This window comes from Notechis scutatus, chromosome 1 (assembly GCF_049901735.1).
Source record: "Notechis scutatus isolate UNSWTSFEM ecotype Mainland chromosome 1, rNotScu1.2, whole genome shotgun sequence".
In the NCBI taxonomy this organism is placed as follows: Eukaryota; Metazoa; Chordata; class Lepidosauria; order Squamata; family Elapidae; genus Notechis; species Notechis scutatus.
Window position 1 is genome coordinate 129,208,042 of NC_142009.1, and position 19,251 is coordinate 129,227,292.

The window sequence follows — 19,251 nt, forward strand, 5'->3', positions numbered from 1 at the left end:
GCAAGAACCTCCAAACTTGTTAGAACTGTAGCTTCCACATGCTATATTTTCAATTTGGAATCCCTCTTCCCTCTTCACAACCCCCAATTTTCACTTCAAATTTCTCTTCCAAGATTAGCTTCCATTAGAAGAGAATATTTTTAGTTCAGGGTTGAACTGTGGAGTCCTTGGTGCTCTCTGAGCTTGGTAGGTTGTTTTTTTCCTGCAGATCTTTCCTTAGCCAAACTAGGCAATGTCTCACTGAGCATTAGCACTGATGATGTTCGCTAGTTGGGTAATAAAATGTCTGCAAAAAAAATAATTAAGTTCAGAGAGCACCGAAGACCCCACTTGCTTCCGTTTCTATCTAACCCTTTTCTGATGTTTATTATAATTTAATTAATATGATAATTTAGATACCATATACTTTTGAAAAGAATAATAAAAACACTGTAATGCAGGGGTGTCAAACTTGTGTCATCGCGGCAGCGTCATGTGACATATCGGGACTTTTTCCCCCCTTTGCTAAACCGGACGGGGGCGGAGGCAGTACATGATGCATCCGGCCCCTGGGCCATGAGTTTGACACCTCTGATGTAATGCATATGATTAGATGAAGTGAGGATGTTTTGCTTTCATCAAAAATTCTGAGATAGATTGACGAGTATCATCCATAGCATAATCACTTTCTGGATTCAATTGGTTTGGGATACTTAGCATGTTCACCAAAATTATTTGTAGAACTTCTTATTTCATAGAATGGGAGCCATGTATTCCCTAACTTTAAGTCCTTGAAATGAAATTACTTTTCACATAGCTTTCTTCAACAACTAGAATATTCTGGGTTTTGAAGATATATGCTGAGTATACTTAATTTATTTATTTATTTATTTGATTTGCCAATTGTTTACAAGATAATAAGTATAAGTGTATACATAATTGTGAATACATGAAATGGGTACATATAAGAAAAATAAAAGAATAAGAGAAACAATAGGACAGGGACGGTAGGCACGTTGGTGCGCTTATGCATGCCCCCTACAGACCTCTTAGGAAAGGGGTGAGGTCAATAGTAGACAGTCTAAGGTTAAAGTTTTTGGGGTTTGGGGAAGAGACTACAGAGTCGGGTAGAGTATTCCAGACATTGACCACTCTATTGCTGAAGTCGTATTTCCTGCAATCAAGTTTGGTGCGGTTTACTTTGAGTTTGTATCTATTGTGTGCTCTTGTGTTGTTATGGTTGAAGCTGAAGTATTCATTGACAGGTAGGACATTGCAATGTATGATTTTATATACCATGCTTAAGTCAGACCGAAGACGGCGTAATTCAAGGTTTTCTAGTTCTAGAATTTCAAGTCTGGTGGCATAAGGTATTCTACAACGAGTAGAAGAGTGGAGAACTCTTCTTGTGAAATATTTCTGGACTTTCTCAATTGTGCTAATATCAGATACGTAATGAGGGTTCCAGACTGATGAACTGTATTCGAGTATTGGTCTAGCAAATGTTTTGTATGCTCTGGTTAGTAGTGTGATATTACCAGAGAAAAAGCTATGTAGGATTAGGTTAACAACTCTTAATGCCTTTTTGGCTATGTAGTTGCAGTGGGCTCTAGCACTTAGATCATTAGAGGTGAGTATTCCAAGGTCCTTTACAGAGCTTGGGTCATCAACAAGATCTTGACTATTCAGCTTGTATTTTATTTTCTGATTTTTTTGCCAATATGTAAGACAGAGCATTTATTTGTTGAGATTTGAAGTTGCCATTTGTTTGACCATTCAGATACATAGTCAAGATCTTTTTGTAGGGTAGCAGTATTGTCTGTGGTATTGAACAGCTTTACATCATCAGCTAAGAGAACGCAATTGCTCTTAATATGATCACAGAGGTCGTTTATGTAGAGTATGAAGAGAGTTGGTCCTAGAACACTGCCCTGGGGGACACCACTATTGACAGGTACTGGATTTGATAGGACGCTCCCGATTTTGACCATTTGTTGTCTGTTTGACAGGAATGCTTCTATCCAGTTATTCAGTTGTCCAGAGATACCATAGGATTTTATTTTTAGGAGTAGTTTGTCGTGTACCACTGAATCAAAGGCTTTACAGAAGTCTATGTAGATTGGGTCTATTGCTTTGCCCTGGTCGAGTTGTGTCGTCCATATGTTTTTGCAGTGTAAGAGTTGCAGATTACAGGATAGTTTTTTTTCTGAAACCAAATTGTTTATTAGAGAGTAGGTTGTTTGTCTCTAAGTGGAGGATGATGGATTGGTTAATAATTGATTCCATGACTTTACAGGTGACGCAGCATAAGGAGATTGGCCTGTAATTTTCAACTAGGCTTGGGTCTCCCTTTTTGAAGATGGGGATGACTGTGGCTTGTGACCATAGGTTAGGCAAGGAGCTGGTCCTGAAAGATTTTTCAAAGATTATGCTTAGAGGTTTGGCTATGGCAGTGGATAGCTTTCTTAAGAAGTAGGCACATATTCCATCCGGTCCAATAGATAGAGATGGTTTTAGATTGCGTAGTGCTTTTTCAACATTGTCTTCTGTGAAATCGATATGTATTAGATCATTGTTGTTATCTGTGGTACGGCTAGGAAATACTGGGCATGATCCATTGCTGTTTACAAATACTGAGCCGAAGAATGTGTTAAAGATGTTGGCTTTAATGGTGTCGTCGTTGCATGATAAGTCATATTTATGGATATAGTAAGTTAGTAAGTAAGTAAGTGTTGGAAGTTAAAACTCACCCCTCTCCAAGGAAAATGAAATATTTTAGGATATACTAAAAAGGCAGAATATTTCCCCTAAAAAGAGTAGAAACTCAGAAGCAGAAACTCACTTCAGAAGCAGAAGCTCACCCCCACCTTGTTTGGGTGGGCCATTAAGGCCTGGGCCAGAATATTTTACATAACAAAGATCTCCAGGTAGAGCTATAGGAATTGCCCAAAGCCCTTTCATTACATCCTCATCCAGCAAGGCTCAACCAAGCCTAGGACTCAGGACAGCCTACAGAGTTGCCCCTACATGGCCCCATGGGGGTCTGACAACGAATCAGAATACAAGCTCAAATTCAAATCCCAAAAGTGGGTATAAAACCCAGGCCATATCAGCCTTTCCTTCTTTTCCTTCATCTTGAAGCATGTGATCATCCTTCCTTCTTTGGATCTCCAAGCCATGTGGTCCTGTCCACCATCAAACCATCTTTCCAAACAGCCTCCATGTTTCCAGTGTCTTTTTCCCCACTTGGAACTGAACCCAGAAGGATATTTCTTTCAACAGAAGGAAGGAAGGAAGGAAGGAAGGAAGGAAGGAAGGAAGGAAGGAAGGAAGGAAGGAAGGAAGGAAGGAAGGAAGGAAGGAAGGAAGGAAGGAAGGAAGGAAGGAAGGAAGGACAAAGGAAGGAATTTGCAGTAGCTATAATGTTTTAAAGAAAACACTAAACAATAACATAAATGGAAAACTCTTTATAGAAAGAAAAGTATTACTGTAACTCCATTGAAGAACACAATGTTTTATGGCTGCAAAAACTGATGGAGTTAGCAGAGATGGCTTCATTGACTGTTTTGATTAAAGAAAAAAAACATAAATACCTTTATTTCTACTTGGAAACCATTTCTGGACTTTGTGCTTGAGGTGGAAAAGAATGAAACTTTGATTTTGGGTTTTTACTGATTAGATAGAGTTGTTCTTATAGAAATAGCTAGTTTCTATTATGATGAAAAAGTAAAAAGCTGAGGATAGCTCTTAATGCTTTATTTTACTGCACCAAAGGAGTCGGAGATCAATGTTTTGTTTTTCTTTTTCCCTTGCTTTCCCCCATTATCCGCTTCCCTTTCTCCTTCCCTAATTTACTTTTGTATTCTCTTTGTATGTCATATTATAAATTAATAAAAAACATGAGAACTGCATCACATTAAAAAAAAAAAGCACAATGTTTTGTATTTTTAAACGTTTATCTACACCAATTAAATTGCACTAAAGTTTATTGCTTATATTGATCATGAATTTTTGTTGTTTATATATCACAAAGTGTAACTGCTCTGTAAATAGAAAATAACATAGGTATACTTTAAGGTTTAGTGATCTGTAATTTAACTGGAGTTATTCCTGCATGGAACCCATAACCTGCCCCTTACATTTTTCTCTCCTCTCCTCCCCCCAAGCTTCACTTTGGGTTGGAAGAAGTAACCATGAAAGAGGGCTGAAAAGTCTGCAGGTGCAATTCCTCTTCAGACAAATCATCTGCCTAAATCAGACCTGTTACTTTTCTTTTTTCTTAAGCTCAGTTCACTCAGTTTTGTATGGCTCTTGCCAAGCATTTAGCTTCTCACTGAGGAGCCTAACAGACCATAAATTCAGTGCCAAGTGATTCATTAAAGCTGTATGGCATGACTATCTGATATTATAACTCAATTTATGTATACTGCAGAAAACATTCTCTTTGCTTCAAAGGGGAAAGGAAAAAAAAACCTGCTCAACATTAACTAAGTGGGGAGACCGTACCTGTACTCTGCTTTGAATTTGAAAAGATTTACGCTAGCAAAATTTTCTTGGTAAGGCTGGCTTTTGTATAGAATGTAGATGGTGAGCTGCTTATTAAGGATTCCTCTATTCTGCAACTGATCCCTGAAGTCTTTAATTCTGCCTCTTTACATCTTTTCTAAAGATGAATAATTGAAGTCTCCTACAAATCTGACTCCTCACAGTCTTGGGGCAAAATTCAATTTGAATCTTTCAGTCAACGTATTGGGCAAAATCTAATGTTGTGTGAATTGACTTGGCTCACTTTCTCTTAGACACTCTTTCCCTTCTTGTTGCTTCTCTCCAAAACTGAAGAAACAAAGTGGATTGTTTACATTGCAACTCTCATGTTCCTTTATAATTCTTCTGCTAGCTGGGGCCAAAGGCAGTTTGTCCAAAACAGCTGGAAAGCACTACATAGGGTATAGGTGGAGTTTGTAACAGATTCAAAAAAATTTACTACCAGTTCTTTGGGGGTGGCTTGGTGTGCATGGTGTGGTGGGCATGGCAAGAGAAGGATACTGTAAAATCTCCATTCCCTCCCCACTCCAGGGAGAAGGTTACTGCAAAATCCCATTCCCTCCCCACCCCACTAACCTGCTTTCCAGCTCCGTTCTCCTGTGCAGGGCAACAAAAGAAGACCCAGCCAATCAGCTGGGACTTGGGTGGCACAGAATAGATGAGGGCGGGGCCAGTCAGAGGTTGTATTTGTCAGTTCTCCGAACTACTCAAAATTTCCTCTACTGGTTCTTCAGAACGGGTCAGAACCTGTTGAATACCACCTCTGGTTTGTAAGTAGCTTACCAAATCTAGCTGTTTGCTTACTTACATTGTTCAGGCACATTAGATAAACCAGAAAAAAAAACAATCTTGTGAATTTTAAAGTGTGGTTTCCCTTACAGAGAACAATATGATTTAAAATTCAGAATAGTAATAAAACATTGCAGTAATATAAACATGTACAGGTAGTCCTCATCCATTGACTACCTTATTTTGTGACCATTTAATTTTTTTTTTAATCTTTCATTCAGTTGATATCTGATTCTCAGAGTCTGCCTGGAAAAGTCCCTGCTGTTTTTTTAGCAAGGTTTTTCAGAAGAGATTTGCCATTGTCTCCTTCCTACAGCTGAGAGACAATGATTGGCTGAGGTCACCCAGCTGGCTTTCTGCCTAAGGAGACTCCATAAGGAGTCTAAAGACTCCTGAAAATTCAGCTTTGCAACTAATCCTCTCATTTCCAACCATCACAACATCCCACAGTCACACGTTTACCATTTCTGTTCTTCACAATTGGCTTCCAACAAAATGGACAATGCAGAAATGAAATTGCAAGCCACGGTTTTGTGGCATCTTGTTTACGAACAATATGATTTACTTGAGGACAGAAGCAGAAGCAGCAGATACAAGTTTGGCATTTCCATGTGATAGTTTAGCAACTGCAGAGCTTAGCAATAGAGTTGCTGGTCCCAGTTGCTGGTAAGAAAGGATTATCTTTAATGAGAAATGTCAGGAACAGGGCACTTATGCTTCTAAATGTCGGTTTAGTGGAATGCAATCTTTTTCTCAGTATAATTAAAGTTGGCTAAATACTCTGTGAAATGATTCCAACTTCAGTTGCTGTTCCACAAGCATTATGATAAAATTTCTCTCGCCAAATTGAGGACTCTCTTATGTTTAAAAATCACTGTAAAAGGCACCATAGGTAATGTGTACAGTATACATTAAGTCATTAAAAACATTTTTAATTCATGGATCAAAAAGAATGGAAACACTGGACTTCCGGTTTGAAGGGCTTCGGCGACAGACAGGAATCCGCGATCATGTGCGGTTTCTGTCTGGGCTCGCCACTGGAGCGCCCCGAGCTGGCTGGTTTTGGGGCTAAGACACCCCGTAGAGGTGGTGAAGAGGGGGGAGACAGCCAACAAGGTCGAGGAGAGCTGCATCTCTCCTCCTCAGCTGGCCATTACTCCCTTTCCCGAAGGTGGTCAGAAATGGCCACCTCAAAGAAGAACTCAACTGGAAAAGAATGTGCAGGAGGAAGATAAGAAGTGAAAGTTTTGGCTGACTGGGTTAAGTTGAAAAAGCAACAACTAAGGTACCCTGGAATTTAAATTTTACAAAAATAACATCGCTCCCAAAGAAGAGTCGGAAGCTGTGAAAGAAAGTGAAAAGGGAAAGGTTTGGCTTTTTTTTCCTCTCTCCTTCCCTATATTGACAACTAAGAGACTTAAATAAGAAATCAGAAAAATCCGCTTTGGCATCAATAGGCAATTAAGCTGAAAATAAAACAAAATGCCAAAGGGACAATAAAGATTTCTGGGCATTAAAAACTTTTTCTTCTATAAGCAGGAAGGGAGAGAAAAAGAATAAGGGCAGGATCTGGAAGAGGGAGGAGACTGCCTGGACTTTAAAAGAATCTAAAGTAAAACATCAATAAGACTTCTAAAAGATACATTTTAACTGAAACTTTGCAACTAAATAGTAACCCCAGGAAGAGAAAGTGAAAAAAAAAGAGCAAAAAAGAAACAGCTTGTGTTAAGCCTGAATTCTCCAACAAGTGTTAAGGAAAACAAACTAAACAGAATGTGTAGCGTAGTCAGATAGGCAGACAGGTAAATGTGTGAGATAAGTTTGTATTTTAGTTAACACGCAGTAAAAAAAATACAGATACGCTTGTGCTATCAAAAATATAGTTTATTCCATTAGGAATTATAGCATAGTCAAAATAAACGGTCCATTAGTCATGTATCATTTCAGTCAGTCCAGTCGGGGATACTCAATTTGCAAAATCCGTGTTGAATAGCCAATGTCAGTTCACTTACAATAAATCAGTCCGTATTATCTCTTCTCTCCGTTGAGAAATCAACACTCCTTTCTCTCCTCCGTTCCAGTAAGGAAAAACGCAGTCATCACTCCATCCAGTAATTAGGGATCATTAAGCCAGAGAGAAAGAGCTGCAATTGACTTGCTTCTTTTATGGTGCTTTTACAACCACACCCTTAATTACATTCTTGTAGTTAAAGTTACACACACTTTAACCAACAAACCATGATAACTTATTTATTATTTTTTACCCAAACCAGTTAGGGTAAACAATGTTATCCCTAACAGCTTGCATGTATTTGGATTATTTGGTGACTTTTGGATTTTTGGTTATTATATTTGAATGACTAAAATCAATCGTGTGGTACAAGTGATACAATGGCATCACTTCTGGATGAATTGAAAATGGAACTTAGAAAGTACAAAGAACATGCACAAGAAGGGAAGGGTTCTTTTGGCTTCATTTTTCAATTCTTAGAAATGGAGATCTGGAACTATGAGAAACAACAAGAAAAGACTGCAAAACAAGAAGACTGGCACAAAGAAGAAGCCATCTTTAATGAACAAGTAACTCTATGTGGGGAAGAAAAAGGAAAGGGGGAAAAGAGAATGGAGAATTTAAGACTTAAAAAAACAACCAAAGAAAAGAAAAATAATTCAAAAAATAAGTATAATACTGGAAAGCAACAGAAAAGAAGAATACAGAAGAGGGAAATAGAGGTAGAGAGGCAAAGGGGTAAAAAGGGGAGAGAGAAGAAGAGAGGGAAGAAGGAAAGGAAAAGAAGTTACAAAGGTCCAGAGCAAGATATAAAGAAACAGGACCTATTTAGAGATAATGGGTGAAAATCTAGCTGAAAAAGGGATTCTGTAAAGGTACATAAGATTGTATTGTTATATTTGTAATAGTAATAACTTTAGAAAATTGGAAACAACATATGATTAGAATGAGGGATAAAATAGTGTAATTTAGTGAAATGTTTGTGAATAAAATAAATGAGAAAATTGAATTAGGAAGGAACAGGAACATTTTAATTAGTCAATGTTTTATAAAATATAAGTGAAGGGGGGGGGAATTAATTATGGAAAGTTTATAATTGTTCCCATAGAAGTATGATATTTAATTGAAAAGCAATGTGAAAAATGTTAAGACTTTAATGAATATTAATATTAATGACAGAATTGAATTGGAATGGAATGTTGTTTTAATTATATACATTTATAATTTTTTCTTTTTTTTTCAAGAATACAGTGTGTAGTTTAAGAATGTACCAAGCAGAATCTGAATGGAAGTTATGTATTATATTGAGTGCTACAACTTTAGGGGAAAGATATAAAGGCGTCATACTCCAATCAGTAACTACAGGATAAATTTTGTTTAATGAGAAAAGATTGACAATTGAAACAGGACAGACAAAAAATATAAATATAATGATTTGAATTGAGATGAAATAAATAAAATAAAATTGAGAAAATTAAAAGAGGGGAGAAGCTATGTAGAAAATGTAAAATAGTAATAAGATATGGAATAGAATATAAAAATGAGCATGAACCTGAATTTGCGTCTGTACGAAAAATGTAACCAGGGATTATGCTGCTTTCAAAAAAGATGTTTTATTTGTATTTCTTTTCTTTTTGTGAAAACTCAAATAAAATTTACAAAAAAAAAGAAAGAAGAAGAAGAATGGAAACACTATGTTTTAGGACCATGAGCTGTATGCTGCCTTTAAATCACATGCTGCAATGAGGCTACATTTCAAAAACAAGGTCAAGATGAAAAAGCGTGCAGAATTTTGAGTCCAGTGGTTACATCAATGACACATAATTAATTGCACTTAGCCTGGTTATTATTAAGAAATTGAAAGTTTTTTCCGTATTGTCAACGCCAACTTAATGGCCCCAAATTTGAGGAACCCAGGGGCTGAACATATAGTATTTGGAGAGCACAAAAGAAGTTTGGAACTTTAAATTAAATGCATCTTCTTAAAGTGTGTGTGTGTCTCTGTGTGTGTGTTGTTATGATATTAGAGGAAAGATCAATCCTAGTTGATTTTATATTAATTTTGGTTATTTCAGTTTGGTATTAGATCAGAGTTTAAGGTGTGAAGCATAAACAAGAGGGAACTGAGAATCGTTAGGTTAGGAGTTGCTTTCTGACCATTGATTTTTCTCGTGCATAGGCGCTAGGGTTACAAATGCTTTTGCTAGATTAGTTGGGAAATGCAGAATTGATCGCCCCCCTTTCCAACTGCTGGTTTTATCAGATTTAAGGGTCATGATGCCATCTGGATTTCACTACACTGTACTAGCAAAGTTTAAAAATAGGTTCTTGTGTGCAGCATTTTTGAATACATATATTGCTTTTCATAGTAGGGCTTCCATAAGAGGAAGCAGTGATCCACAAGAATTCAAACTGATTACACATTTCTAATGTACATGTGATCGGTGGGCCCTACTCCCACATAATGGGTCAAGACTCTATATGTAACCATCATAATGATCTGTATCCCAAATATGTCCTGAAATACACTTGAATATTCAATGCCAGTACTATCTGCAAACTCACTTAAAAATATTATCCAGTTGCACCATATTGGCTTTTGTCCTGCCTTTTTTATTTATAGGCCAAGGCAAGGCAAATTTGGCAAAATATCTCAGATGCTACATGGAGTGATTGGAAGACAACTGTAAGTAGAAGTAGGTATCAACATTAAATTAACTGCAGTAAAAATATATGGTGATTGTTATCTCACTGATACATGCGGTCTCTATATATGCTTGTGGATATGCACGTATTGCTTTCTTCTATAGCAGGGCTGTCAAACTCATTTTCACTGTAGGCGGTATCAGGGTTGTGTTTGACCTTTCGGGGGGGCATGGCCAGCTTGACATCACTTGTTTTGGGGAGCCTGTGGTGGCCTGAGCATTCTGCCAATGAAAACGGGCTACTGAGCTCCATTTCCAGCTGCAATGACCTCCTGCAATCTCCTGCCAGCGAAAATGGATCTCAGAAGGGCGGCATGTGGCCCTCCCGAGTTCTGTTTTCATTGGCAGAGACACCATGGGCCAGTACTTCACTGTTTCCATGGTGATCCTGTGGGCCAGATCTAAGCACCCCACACAGCCTTGAGTTTGACACCCTTGGTCTGTAGTAATGTCTGGTTCAAAACTAAGCTTAACATTATCTTTATTCTAGAAGTCTCTGCAGTATCTCTTAGATCTGAAAAATTAGAATATTGTGCAAAAGTTCATTTATTTCAGTAATGCAACTTAAAAGGTGAACCTAATATATGAGATAGACTCATTACATGCAAGGCAAGATAGTTCAAGCCGTGATTTGTCATAATTGAGATGATTATGCCTTACAGCTCATGAAAACCCCAAATCCACAATCTCAGAAAATTAGAATATTGTGAAAAGGTTCAATATTCTAGGCTCAAAGTGTCCCACTCTAATCAGCTAATTAAGCCATAACACCTGCAAAGGGTTCCTGAGCCTTTAAATGGTCTCTCAGTCTGGTTCAGTAGGAATCACAATCATGGGAAAGTCTGCTGACCTGACAGTTGTGCAGAAAACCATCACTGACACCTTCCATAAGGAGAGAAAGACTCAAAAGGTAATTGCAAAAGAAATTGGATGTTCCCAAAGTGCTGTATCAAAGCACATTAATAGAAGGTTATGTGGAAGGGAAAAGTGTGGAAGAAAAAGATGCACAAGCAGCAGTGATGACTGCAGCTTGGAGAGGATTGTCAGGAAAAGGCCATTCAAAAGTGTTGGGGACTTTCACAAGGAGTGGACTGAGGCTGGAGTCAGTGCATCAAGAGCCACCACAAACAGACGGATCCTGGACATGGGCTTCAAATGTCGTATTCCTCTTATCAAGCCACTCCTGAACAACAAACATCAGAAGTGTCTTACCTGGGCTAAAGAAAAACAGAACTGGTCTGTTGCTCAGTGGTCCAAAGTCCTCTTTTCTGATGAGAGCAACTTTTGCATCTCATTTGGAAACCAAGGACCCAGAGTCTGGAGGAAGAATGGAGAGGCACATACTGCAAGATGCTTGAAGTCCAGTGTGAAGTTTCCACAGTCTGTGTTGATTTGGGGAGCCATGTCATCTGCTGGTGTTGGTCTACTGTGCTTCATTAAGTCTAGGGTCAACGCAGCTGTCTACCAGGAGATTTTGGATCACTTCATGCTTCCTTCTGCAGACGAGCTTTATGGGGATGCTGACTTCATTTTCCAGCAGGACTTGGCACCTGCCCACACTGCCAAAAGCACCAAAACCTGGTTCAATGACCGTGGGATTACTGTGCTCGATTGGCCAGCAAACTCGCCTGACCTGAACCCCATAGAGAATCTATGGGGCATTGCCAAGAGAAAGATGAGAGACATGAGACCGAACAATGCAGAAGAGCTGAAGGCTGCTATTGAAGCATCCTGGTCTTCCATAACACCTCAGCAGTGCCACAGGCTGACAGCTTCCATGCCATGCCGCATTGAGGCAGTAATTGCTGCAAAAGGGGCCCAAACCAAGTACTGAGTACATGTGCATGCTTACACTTTTCAGAGGTCCGATATTGTCCTATGTACAATCCTTGTTTTATTGATTGCATGTAATATTCTAATTTTCTGAGATTGTGGATTTGGGGTTTTCATGAGCTGTAAGCCATAATCATCACAATTATGACAAATCACAGCTTGAACTATCTTGCTTTGCATGTAATGAGTCTATCTCATATATTAGTTTCACCTTTTAAGTTGCATTACTGAAATAAATGAACTTTTGCACGATATTCTAATTTTTTGAGTTTCACCTGTATTTTGATAAAGAGTTATATTCTTCATGAGATGAAAAGAGGGTACATAAAAGGGAAAGGGAAATTCTTTAAAATCAAGCTTAGTTTTATGCAACGAATCTATTGAAATGGACCCAAACTCAGTCATGTAAGTAGACCGCTTTGGAACAGAAACAACTCTTTTTTTTTTAATTTACAGTGCAAATATGTATAGATTTAATCAGAAGTTCATCCTATTTAGTTAAATGGATTTACCCTGTAGAGGTAATGTGGAAGACCATTATTATTTGGAAGAGTTTAGTGACATGATTTGATTTCTTCTTCATATTAAGAAAGAACTAGAAGTTTAGAGCTTATTCCGAGTTAACCTGATCAGAATGAGTTCTTTTGTTTGTTTACTAAATAAAGGTGATGGGGTGGGCACAATATTTAGCTATCTGCAAACTATGAAAGTCCTAGACTTTTGATCCACCCAGTCAAGGTCAGGTCTTGCATGGCTGTGAAGTCATTTTGATAAAACTGTGGATTATTGCTGTTTGCTGGGAGCTTCTGCACAGAACCCAACACTAGATATTGTGGAAGGTAGCTACCCTTGGGATATCTCTGCTGTCATTATTAAGGCGCTTCTGGCCACTTGTAAGAGATTTGTAAGAGACTTGCTTGGCATGTATACTTTGAACTGTGGTTGCTTGAGCTAGTAATAGAGCTTAAAATCCCTTTACTTACTGGTGACTGATACTTCTGGATCTGAAAGAACCAATTGCCTGGGTACCTGATCGCTGCCCTGTTACTTGGCAAACATACTCTCAGCTAAATTGTCATGGAAATCTAACCCAATCTCTTCCAAAGATACTGAACTATGAACCCCACCAGTCAGCATGACCATCTTAACTGGGAGCAAAGCTACACGAGAAGAGAAATCTAATTTGTGACAAAGAAAAAAACTACAAATAATTATGTACAAACAATGCTACTGTCATTAAAATGAAAATGGAGAAGGCAACAACAGAAACCGATATCCAAAGAATCATGAGAATTGTTGCCACGGATATTGGAGCAAATGCCCTGAGCAACAACCTCTTTTTTATTTGGGAAAGGGATATGATAGATTTCCACGGAAAGAGAATTTTAGGGCATGAATGTCACTATAATAAATGTCTTCTAACGCTCAGTCATAAGGCCTCAGTATACTTATGGAAGAGAGTTTCAGGATGATTGTGATTGTAACTCAAAGGATCGGGTAGCAAGTGATCATTTTGTGGCCACTATTTCAGTAATTGGATCAATTTTTCGTTAAAATTCAGGGACTGCTTTCCAAAATCCAACAATGGGTACAGACATTTCTTATTTACCGACCACAGTGGGGATCGTCAACTTAGTTGTTAAGGCATGTGATTGTTACGTGAAATGTCACATGACCATGCTGGACTTATGATGTCCATTCTACTGTGGTCATTAAGCAAACACTGCAAAACATTAATTGCAATGTCACATGAATGTGATCTCCCATTGGCTTCCCCATTGACTTGGAAGCCAACTTTGAAGCAGTCAGTACTTGAGGACTATTTGTATATAGAACTAACTGAAATATAAGTTTTTATATTGCTGTCTTTACTAATTCAACAAAGGCTGATAGATCAAAGTATTCCAAAGAATATCTGCCAACAGAACATATGAGCTAATTCCTCTGTAGGTAGTATTTCTCGGGCCTCCTCAGACTGACAAGAAGTTTGAAGCACTACTTTAAGGTAATTTACATCATCTAAAATAACCCATGCATTGGTTAGCATCAAGATGCAGCAGGCCTTTTATCAAACAATGGATGGAAAAGATTCCAGGAAGGTTGTTAATTAATCAGATGCACCCACACCAACCCAGATATTTGTGGCATTTTACAGAAAACCCCCCCTTTTTTTTTTTTTTGCAGGATGAACTTTTGTGGACTACAGACCACTTCATTAAGCTTGTCACTACTATAGGTCTAAAGCATTTTATCCTATCTAGACAGAAGGAGTCCAGCAGCCATTTACTGTCTCCTGCCAAGGATTTGACAACCCTCCTATTTTATAGTCCAGGGAGGACTATTAAACTTGAGGTAATGTCCCTGACTTATATCGTTGTGGGGCTACATTCATTTGGTACATTGCAATTTTATTTATTTATTTATTTATTTATTTATTTATTTATTTATTTATTTATTTATGTCAATTGCTTACAAGATAATAGGTATAAGTAAAAACATAGTTATGAATACATGGATACATATAAGAAAAATAAAAAATAAAAATAAAAGAAACAATAAGACAGGGACGGTAGGCACGTTGGTGCGCTTATACAGGCCCCCTACAGATCTCTTAGGAAAGGGGTGAGGTCAATAGTAGACAGTCTAAGGTTAAAGTTTTTGGGGTCAGGTAGAGTATTCCAGACATTGATCACTCTGTTGCTGAAGTTGTATTTCCTGCAATCAAGTTTGGTGTGATTAACCTTGAGTTTGTATCTATTGTTTGCTCTTGTGTTGTTATGGTTGAAGCTGAAGTATTATGCAATCTTATGTACAGTCAGGCCAAGCCCACTTCCCACATTATAGACTGAAACTCCACAGTGTGGTGTATTTAAATCGTGTGAATTCAAAGCAAAAAATAAAAAAAATAAAAAAACCTCTTAGGTTTCCCTGAGGAATTACATGAATAAATAAATTTCCCTTGCATTTCCCTTTCCCTGAAGCATGTATCTTTCTTCTGTCCTAGCATAGTATGAAAATAATCTGCCAGATAAAATGCTACGAACCTATGAAATATTTAGTATTTTGCAGCAAAATAGGTTCATATAACTTAAATTGCCAGCTGTGTGATGCAAGCCAGAGTCTATGATTTGGGTGGCATATAAATTTTGTGAAATAAACAAAACCCTTAATTCTTAGATGAAATATAAACAGAGGCAGCTTCTCTTTTTCTTTTCTCTTCTCTTTCTCTCTCTCTCTCTCATTGCAGGTAGTAATGAGCTACATTAACTGTCCATAGAAAAAGCTTTATAGGCAATGATTGAACCAAAACCAATGAAGTTAAAGCAGTAACAATTTCCACTGTATTACTGAATGTACAAACCCATCCACTTAAATGCAGAGGAACCATTAAGATGATGGGTGTCACTTATTTTAAGGAGTTATAAGTATTCTTGCATTATTAATAACAATTAATATTAAATATTCTTGCAATTCTCATATGCTCACCTTGAGGGAGATGGGCAGTTCAGAAAAAAAAAAAAACTTAACAGAATACGCTAATTGTTTAGTTAGCATTACTCAGTTAATTAACCAAAAAGTCCTATAGAATGATTCAGAAAGAGGCCAAGGCTTGGATGGAAAAAAAAGGACATCATGTGGAAAAGCCAACAATTACTTAAAACATATCAGAGTGACTTACAATCATTCATTTTGGGGACTTGAGAAGACTTTCCTCTAGAAGGCAAAAAGCCACGTATCAAAAACAAGTGAAACTTGCTTCTAAGATAAAAGTAATCAAGTAAAACTTACTTCTAAGATAAAAAGTCATGCAATAATGAGAAAACATTTCATGTTTGGCCCATCTACCTCAGTTTATGTTTTCTGGAAATGTCAGGGTTGCAACTGTCAGGTGAAAACAACCAGAATCACTCACAAAGAGTCTCCAAAAAAAGTGTTATTGCTAATCAATGATGTTACAAGAATTTCGCCAAATTGACTGCGTTCCCTTGGGAAGGACAAGATAAGACGTCAAGGATTCTAGGGATGGTCCAGCCTTTGTTGCTTACTTTGTAAACTTTGTCCCCTCTTGACTCCTCCCTCCACACTAACTGGAGATTCTACTTATTCCAATAAGTCCTAAAGAGCGGGTTGGACAAAGTTGATGATATACCAACTATCCCATTCTTTTCCTTCAGTCTATCTCCCTCACCCAGTTTATCTGGCCTCTTCCAGATACTACAGATATATTTCTGGCTCTGAGCTGCAGCTGATTTTTTATTTTCCCTTGAGTTGCTAGGTATATGAGAACAAGACTGGATGTTCCTGAAGACTATCATAAGACCACTGTAAGAGTGAAATACCATGCCATAGAGTAACTCTGCTAGCTTCCTATCGTGTTTTATTTATTTGTTTAGAAATAGAATACCTTTATTGTCATTGCATTCCATGAATACAATGAAATTTGAAAGCTACACCAGCACAATGCCCCAAACACCAGATCACAATCACACTACAGAGTAAATAATAATAATAATAATAATAATAATAATAATAATAATAATAATAATAATAATAATAATAATAATAACCATAACCTAGTCTAAAACCTATCTAAAACATTTAGTAAGTTAAATAGTTTAAAAATGCCACTATCTACATAGGACTAAATCACAAATGCACTGTTTGATTCAAGACAATTGTTGCCTTGGAAAAGAAACTGTTTCTCATCTATTAGTCCTCATTTTAAGACACCTATAACGTTTCCCTGATGGTAACAATTCGAAATATGAATGACCAGGATGAGAACAGTCTGTGGAGATTTTTAGTGCTCTAGAGAGGAGTCTGTCTTCACAATCTCTTCCAAAGAAGAAAGAGAGCAACCAATGATTTTTTGTATTTATAACTCTCTGGAGCAACTTCTTATCCACTACAGAGCATCTAGCATACCACACCATTAGACAGTATGCCAAAATGCTCTCAATGGTAGAACGGTAAAAAGTAACCAGCCACTTCTCACCCAGACCACTCTTTTTCAGCAGCCTCAGAAAGTGCAGGCGCTGTTCGACCTTCTTTGCAGTGGCCGTAGTGTGGACCGGCCAAGTAAGGTTGTTGGAAATATGAGTTATTTAATTGTTTGTTTATATTATGGAAAGAATTTTATTTTAAAACTTTATATTATTAATTGGGATCTTTGATCATTGTTTATGTCCCACAATACCAATTCAGCAATACAGGTAGCAATCATTCATTTAGCAACCATTCAAAGTTACAATGGCACTGGAAAAAGTGACTTACACCTTGTCTAATCCCTTTTCAGCATCCCCATGGTCATGTGATCAAAATTTGGGTGCTTGGCAACTAGAATGTATTTATGATGGTTACAGCATCCCAGGGTCGTGTGATTGCCATTTGCCATCTCCCCTTCTGACCAGCAACGTCAATGGGAAAAGTTGGATTTGCTTAACGACCATATGATTCACTGAATAACTGCAATGATTTGCTTAACAACCATGCCAAACAAGAAAATAAAACTGGGCATGTCTCACTTAACAGTAAACTAGTTTAGCAATGGAAATTCTGGTCATAATTGTGGGTGTAAGTTCAGGACTGCCTGTCCAATTTGGTCCAGTTTATGTGAAGTAGTTGTTTGATTTTGTTTAGAAAATGAGGAATGCAAGAAGTTTTCATCTCTCACTTCTTCCCATCATCATCATCATCATCATCATCATCACATCTCTCTCTCTCTCTCTCTCTCTCTCACACACACACACACACACACACACCTCTTTTCCTCTTGTATCAGTTTTCCTCTTTTATCACTTTCCTTCCTTCTCTAAAACAATCTTTGCTCATGTACCTTGTCAGAAAAGGTGCATTATTTTGGTGTATTTAAATATAGATTTCTGAATTTGTCAAGATATTAAATTTAAATGAATGGGTAGAGGTAATTATTATCTTGTTGAGATTTGGATTTCATACACTGGATGTATAGTTAACATAGGAAAAAAGACTATGGAAGTGAAAACTTAAGAATTTTTTTTAATATGTTCTGTATTAATTCTTTAATACAGAATCTTGAAAGCTGTAATAGGAATTTCCATTCCATGGTTATAGTCAGTTCAGTAAGGCAGCGTCTCTATGAACTGTGCTTCTTTTCCCCATCTCTCTCACCTGACCCAAGTTGTGTTTTTTGACATAAACATGGAAAGTTCCATGTGGTTCATTTGTTTAACCTTTTTTTCCCTGCCTGTATTTTCTGCGAGAGCAAAGCTATTATTTTTGCAAACAGGGAAAAGTGCCTGTTTAGGACATCAGATTTAGTTCCAACCTTATATATAAGGTCTTCTAAATTCATCAGCCAAAAACAAATTGAAAAATGGGAGCCTGCAAATGTCATCACAGCAGAATTGAACCTGTTATACTGTATTTATTATATCCCTTTCCAATTAAAATGACATTGGAAAAATTGTCACCCAGGTTGCAATTTTTTGTGGGTCTTTCATAGATTTGGTGTCTTTCACAGAACTTCATAAGAGATGAGATATTACACAAACACAAAAGGAAAGTTAGATCAGAATTATATGGGTGCTGGCTAGCAGAAATTCATTGTTAATGCAGATCAGTAATTTGCCTAGGAATCATTAATGTATGAGGTCAACATAATGCATTGATCCATGCATTCAAGAAAACATTGGGATGAATCCTAAATATTATTACCAGTGTTAAAATAGAGTAAAAAAAAGGTTAAAAACTTATTTATTGCTCTTCCTTAAAATGAATAAAGAAGGGAAAGAAGGACCAAAAATCCTCCTGTTGCATATAAGAAAGGGGCACCTGGTTCTCTACACACTAGAATCTGAGGCCATGAATGACATGACAATAATCCAACTTGACTAGCAAAAATAAGAGGCAGAACAAGTCCTCTGAGAGATGCACCTGGAAGGGGAAAATAGCGAGGAAGTGACAGGGTTGTAGAAGTTCAGAAATGAAACACCTCCCAGAAAAGAGATCAACCTGACAACGGTCAAGAATAATGACATACAAGAAATGATTGAATAGGTTATGCCACTTTGATACTTAAAGCTGACCACTTTGTATCTATATGCCAACTGTCAAGGACTTCTCTTTTTGAGTGGTTTTTTGTTTTTGTTTTTGGCAATGGAGGTGAATCTGAACAGAGAAGCCCGAAAGCAATATATTGTTTGGTTTTGCATTAGTAAAAAACATTTTTTCTGAATGCAAATCTGGGGTATAAAAACTGAAATTATTTGACTTCTGGTTTGCAAGGTTTTGGCAGCGGCAGGGATTCGCGATACTGCGCGAGCCCTGCTGCGTTCTCCGCCAAGGTTCCCCCAATCCGCTTTGGATCTGGGGGATATAGCTGCCCCATAGAGGCAGCTGAAGACAGGG